Raw genomic sequence first — 7,320 nt, forward strand, 5'->3', positions numbered from 1 at the left:
AGCGTTCTGTTCTGACACCATACCAGAGCTTTGGTATCATGCCCTGGTAGCATGGTATTTCACCCCTTGGAAATTAAGACTCCGGGTAGGGTGGAATACTACTTTCTACCAACCCACGATAGAGAATAATTACTGGTAGTTTCAGAACCTTTTTCAATCCAGGATCTGGATCGAAGCCCTCAACCCAGAGTAACAAGGAAGATTACCAGTCCATTTACGCAGGGGAAGCATCACAGCAATAATTACATTCCATGGCAACCATTTGTTTCGTCTTTTCTCTACAACGACTGTTGGTTGAATATCTTTTCCATCCCCACCCACGTCATCCTACTACTATGCATTCACTGCTACTTCAAAATAGTATGTATATCGCTGTATTTGGTTTTTGAGTATATATATATATATATATATATATATATATATATATATATATATATATATATATATATCGGGTATAAAAGCAAGCACTGGGGCACTTAAAGCCACTCTGTACTGTCAGCAGTGAAAAATAAAAAAAAAAATGAAGCAGAAGTGGTAGTTCAACAGATGGAATGAAACGAAATAAAAAGAAAGAGAAAAAGGCTAAGCAGTGGAAGTGTTGCAAGAGGCCGCACGTACGTAACTTTTAGTAATGCATACAGCGCACCACGTGAGGCACACTGACAGCTCTACCCTCTTCCGGAGATATCGCTTTATTTATTAATCCCTTAAGCTTTCATAACTATCAAAAGTAGCATCATATACATTCAGAAATACCCTTTTAAAGGCCGAATAAGGTGTAATTGACCGTATTTCTTTGATGCAACTATTTGCTTTGTCGAAATTACGTTTGCCATGTTGCATAAACAAAGCACTTTTTTTCTATTATCATGTTTTCTGTTTCTAGTTTTTCCATTTTCCTTTCATTCGAGTGATCTGTTAACCATCATTATGCTCTGTTGTATAAATGGATTATTTTTCATTTCCCTTTCCTAACTCTGGGAATATAAATCTCTCTCTCTCTCTCTCTCTCTCTCTCTCTCTCTCTCTCTCTCTCTCTCTCTCTCTCCTCTATAAATATATATATATATATATATATATTTTATTTATATATATATATATATTTAAAATATATATAACACATATATATATATAAAAAAAAATTTCCTCTCTCCTACCTTTCAGATATTATATATATATATATATATATATATCAAATGTAGGTGAGAGGAAATCATAGTAAACAGCCATTAAAATGTATGAAAATGTAGCTGAGAATTGAAATAAACTTTTAAGGAAAAAAAAAAATGGTGCTTTTTTTTTGTGGAACATGGCAAGCGTTGTATGTTTACAGTGAAAATGGTCACCGCACAGAAATGCGTTGTAATTGCTCTTTCAAAGGGTAGTTGCCGAATGCTTATGATGGTCACACGAATAACGCCGTGACATAGAATATAAACTACCCCTTCCCTAGATAATGGCCCTCAAGGGTTTAGACCCGGTATGCAATCCACCTTTGAGGCGTGTTTATTTCAAGCCCGTTGCGGATTATCGTAAAAACAAAATAAAAAAGGGACTACAAATATCATAAAGACAATGACTTCCATGAAATATTAGCCCTAGATAACGAACCCCGACTCTGGGAAAGATTCAAACATAGTATCCTGTGGTCATGAGGAAACAGAAGCAATGGAGTGCAAGGTTTTTCGGCTTTATTCCAAGGCTGTTTCCGGCAAACTGCTTCCAATGGTACGGAAGTTTACAGACAAGACTCAACAGTGTGTAAACACCGACTAAGATTAATCTTAATCTATATACGTATAAACTTGTTAGAGCATACAAAGCCCTATACATTTGGACTAGCTATTTGAACTTAGAGAGAGAGAGAGAGAGAGAGAGAGAGAGAGAGAGAGAGAGAGAGAGAGTCCAGTTAAAACTGGCTCCTATATGCAAAAGAGCCTTTTAAAATGAGCGACTTTCTGCATACTAACTCAAAACCACTATTACAACTTCGACCATATTATGACAGTATCAGCTTGAACCTTCGCAGTTAAATCATCAATAACTAACTCGACTAAGAAAAAGAACAATTAGTTCCTTGACTTTACCGCAGATTGTTTTCAATTTTCTATACCCGTCCTTCTATAGTGATACCTTCGAACAACCTTTCATAAACATGTCTCCTATCGGCCCAGCAGGTTAAAGCCTCCGTAGTTCCTAAAATCTCACACATGTAGGCCGAATACAATCACAACATAAATGTATTTATAAACGGTTACAGGTCTCTTTGTTATTTAAGCAAAGAATAAGAGAATAGTCTCAAGGTTAGCGAGAATCGTTTGTGAAACTGTTTCACTTAAGCTTATTGACTAGATATCTGATGGCATCATATTTTTTTAGAGTACATTTCTTTAAAAAAACATTCGAATACTACTGCTTTTATGTTAAAACTGTAATGAAAATGACATTCCTGATATTTGTTTTAGCAACGGATAACTCAAACGCTTTACAGCACAATAAACGCAGATGTAGACAACACCTTTAGCTGACAATACTCAATTAAGGTTGATTGATTGATGACTGAGGATTTACATCTGTGTTGCTTTCGACCAATAAGTGTTAAACCGCAATACATTCGAAAATTGAATTGCTGAAGGTCAGAATCACCCACCTTTCTTATTGCAAAACCTCTTAAATGGCGAAGTGCAAGATACCCGACTGACCGTCTTTATTGACTGCACTTTGATTGTCATTAATAACGATCTGAATTTGAAGAGGTTACTGAATTGAAAGTTATTATTTTCATTATTATTATCTGTCCCCAAACATTTAAAACAAGACATATTAGTAAAACTGATCAGCGGATAAGTGTGTAAGTAATAAGATGACCCGGGAATGGACGACGCCAAATATGAACTTATATTTATCACCCGTATACTTTCCTTGTTATGCGCGATAATTCATTTATTAACATAAAGGTACTTTTCATCTAAGGATATTCGTATAAGACTAATTATGAAGCTGGATAGTTCTAATTAGTCGCAGTATGTTCTAAAAAGCAAAATGACAAAAATAAAAATGAAAATATGGAGATGTAGTTCCCGAAATTAATTGTAATACTTTGCTGTGAAAATATATGCTCGCAAAATAAGAAATGATAGATATATGAATTATGAAAGAGTGTCTTTCTGTTGTTGTTCATTGTTATTTAAGAAAAACAATAATACAATAATGCATGTTGGCCTCATTTCTAACTGTATATGTACATTCCATGTAAACCTACAAAAGCTATTTTTATTTATCATACCATTTTTAGAATAAGGACAAGAATTTTTTTTTATCTTGATCTAAATTACAAAATACACCTGTTAACAATCAGGAAACACTAAGCTTGAATTACTAATATGCATAATGTACTTGATGTACTTGATACACAACATTTGCAAAAATGCCTAATTTTACCGAAATATTTCACGGCACGGCACATCAACAATTATAACAATAGTCTCGGTACATAGCACACCCTGTTTAATTATCTGTAACGAGGAGAGTATTCGGGTGAAAAAAGTTCAGTGAACGAAGTCACCTTGCTAACGGCTTCGGGATGCTATGTAATACCCCATGTGTCGAGACTTGCCGTCACTAGCCTCGCATATATTACCACAATTTTTTGAAATAACAAAATTTATCGCATCTCATGCTGAGCTTAACCTGTGGAAATAACGGATAATTTTTTTAAAAGTGCATATGTCAACCTTACTCTGCTCCTCAGGCTTAAATCCGAACTAGTGACCTCGGGTGACCAAAATCTCTTATTCGTTCAAAAATTAAAGCTTCGGAAATTTTTGGCACAGCTGTTGAAATGGCGGTGGATCCACAATTAAAGCTTTTAGAGGTTTTTGTTTTTGTTTTTCATTTTAAACAACAGTAACTTTATGGGTTAAAGTGCACCGAGTCATTTTATAAGGATGACAAATTAATCCCCCTAGCATAAATTTTTCAGTTATTATGGAATCTATGCCCATTGCGTTATCGTTACCAAAGATTTTTATGATCGAGTATGTATATATATATATATATATATATATATATAATATATATGTATATATGTATATATGTATATATATATATATATATATATATATATATATATATATATATATATAATATATATATATATATATATATATATATATTTATATGTGTGTGTGTGTGCGTGCGTTTGTGTGTGCGTAAGTGAGAGAGATATAATTTTAAAATCGTTATATTCCTCAGGAAATATCAACATAAGCCTCTTATCATTCATTACTTCACATATTCATGAATTCTAGGCCTCCCCAGTACATGATCGGAATTTGACAAAGGTCTTCTTTTCCTGAAGATAAAAATTGATAAAAAAAAAGAGAAGAACAAAAATGGTAGAAAAAGATGTCAAAAGAACCCTTGTCATCTGTTGCCGTGATGAATCACGCGGGAGCAGGTCCCTCCCTTCCGAATGTATCTTCTGTTACCTGGTATCGGATGATCTATAGGCTTTGGGCGTGTAGGAAAAAAAAAAAGAAATAAAAAGAATAAAAGAACGAGCGTATTTTTTGAAAGTTTTTTTCTTTTTTTTTTTCTTTTTTTTTTTTTTGCTTCTGGTATTTATTGTGCTTTTGCTTGATTGCTCTTCCTGTACCCCTCTGGCACACGTGCTTTGATCTTATTCTGTTAGATTTACTCTTGTTTTGAATGCTGACTGTATTTTCTTTATGTAAAGATTTATTTTTTCTACTTTCTTTTTTTTACTAGAGTAGTTGAATTTTAATAGCAGAGAATTTCTTAGTGTCCTATTATTTGTACCTTTGTCTTAAAATCTGGGGTTAAAGCAAAAGCAAGTGACATGCAAATTATTGTGACGTTGCTTGCAGTCAATAAAATTTTATTTCATGTTAGTACGTCCAGTTTATTACCACTTGTCTATTTTGCTGTTTAATCAACCAGTCTGGATACAGTTTATCCTCACATACAATTATATATATTATATATATATATATATATATATATATATATATATATATATATATATATATATATATAAATATATATATATATATATATATATATATATATATATATATAATACATATGAGTACGCATGCCATTATATGAGTAAACTAGAAACCTCATGAACAGGGTGTTGTCTATTTAGAATTCATTCCCGAGCTTCGTGGATATGATGGTGTTATAGTGTTTCCATCCAATGCCTATGTTATACCAGCACGTAAACGAGCCCCTTCTCATTGATGTATTATATAGTGTTTAACACGAGATTATGCAAATATTTGGAGAAATGAAAGATGTTATTCTAAGTACAAAATGTTCTATAAACATATGCATTTTAAGAGTTCTTTTGTTGGTGAGGTGTATTTTTAAGATAACCGTTATCATTAAATGGCCAAGTAAGATGGCGTGCAAGGGATGTTGGAGTAAGCATAGCTATGAGGAGGGGAACTGGGGGAAGGTGATCATTCCGTTTGTTGATCTAAATAGCCTCACTATTCCGCCAAGAGCTTGCTCGGTTTACAAGTGTCAGATTCCTTAATCATTTAGTGAGCAAGAAACTGGAGACAATGCCTCACCATTTCAGTAATGTGGAATATGCAGATATGATGTTTATTTATGAGTTTTTCAACAATAAACTCCACTTTTATAAAAAGAAAAAAAAAAGAATTTTAGATACTCAACAAAATGAAAAAATGCAAGTATCATTGAAGCCTTCTCTCACTCTGTCAATGGCATTCACTGGAATCCGATAAAGGAAAGAAAAGCAAGCCAAATAGAATCTTCCCTCCATCAAAGATAGGCCTGTTCGTTAAACACTGATCAAAGATTTAAAACACATTTTCAAAAATCTCTCGTTCTCCATCAAAAGCATTCATCATATACCACTCGAAGGGTAAAACACATTCAAGAAAATTGCTTTCGTCTCCATCAGATGAGAAGAATGGAAACATTATGGAAAATTCACTTTCTTCCGTCTTTCCTGAAAAAGTTAGTTCATATATTCATGCAGTAATTGAAAGAAGTAAAAAAGCTGATGTTCAAAGTGCAGTAATCTCCCTACCTGCATTTCCTCATCATCATGATTAGTCATTATCACTCATTACTCATAGTCCTGGTCCAGACTCCTGCATCAACAATTCCTTGACATTTACATACTTTCTTGATACATAAAGCTAATCATAAAAATTAGATTACAGTGAAGCCTGTTTACAGGAGATTTAGTCATTGAAAGGTCGGTAATGTTAAATTTTTTCAAAAACCTGCAAGAAAACATTCATAATTAAAAGACTTGCAATCCAGTTGCCTAGTGCACTTTATCAACCCTCCTCCTCCTCCAACCCCAACCCACCTCCAATATACCTCCCATTATCCCTGACTCTACTCTGTTTTTTTCATCTGTCCATCCGCCTGTGGTGTTTTTGTATGGTAACGCTGCGTCCCGGGCTTTAGATAGTTACATTCAGCTTACATTCAACGATTATAATAACATCCTATTTCGAATATTAACGGTGTAATTCGCACACAGTAAATTATTAAAACACTTTTCAGTTGCAAATGTACACCCAGATATCCTTTATTTACCTAAAACTTACACATAGCATAACTATCTAAAGCCCGGGACGCAGTGTTACCATACCAAACACCACAGGCGATGAACAGATGAAAAAAAAAAAAAAACAGGGAGAGTATAATCAGACATAGCGTACGCATGTTGGCCGAGAGTAGCATAAGGAAAAACCGGTTATTTAAAAAAATTTGCCTCACCGATAAACGAAGCCTTAAAATGCATATGTAAATAGAACATTTCCTGCTTGGAATGACCTTTTCTTTTGTTTCCCAGAATATTTGCATAAACATGTGTTACACTATATATATATATATATATATAATATATATATATATATATATATATATATATATATATACATATATATATATATATATATATGTGTGTGTGTGTGTATTTATAATTATATTTCTTTTCTTAATATAAAGATTTTCAACAATTAAGTTCTCAGTTACACCAAGTTTTCCACCACTCAGTGGAGTGTGTGTGTGTGTGTGTGTGTGCGTGTGTGTGTGTGTGTGCGTGCGTTTGTGTGTGCGTAAGTGAGAGAGATATAATTTTAAATTCGTTATATTCCTCAGGAAATATCAACATAAGCTTCTTATCATTCAATTACTTCACATATTCATGAATTCTAGGCCTCCCCAGTACCTGATCGGAATTTGACAAAGGTCTTCTTTTCCTGAAGATAAAAATTGATAAAAAAAGAGAAGAACAAAAATGGGAGA

Source organism: Macrobrachium nipponense, chromosome 4 (assembly GCF_015104395.2).
Source record: "Macrobrachium nipponense isolate FS-2020 chromosome 4, ASM1510439v2, whole genome shotgun sequence".
NCBI classification, from domain to species: Eukaryota; Metazoa; Arthropoda; class Malacostraca; order Decapoda; family Palaemonidae; genus Macrobrachium; species Macrobrachium nipponense.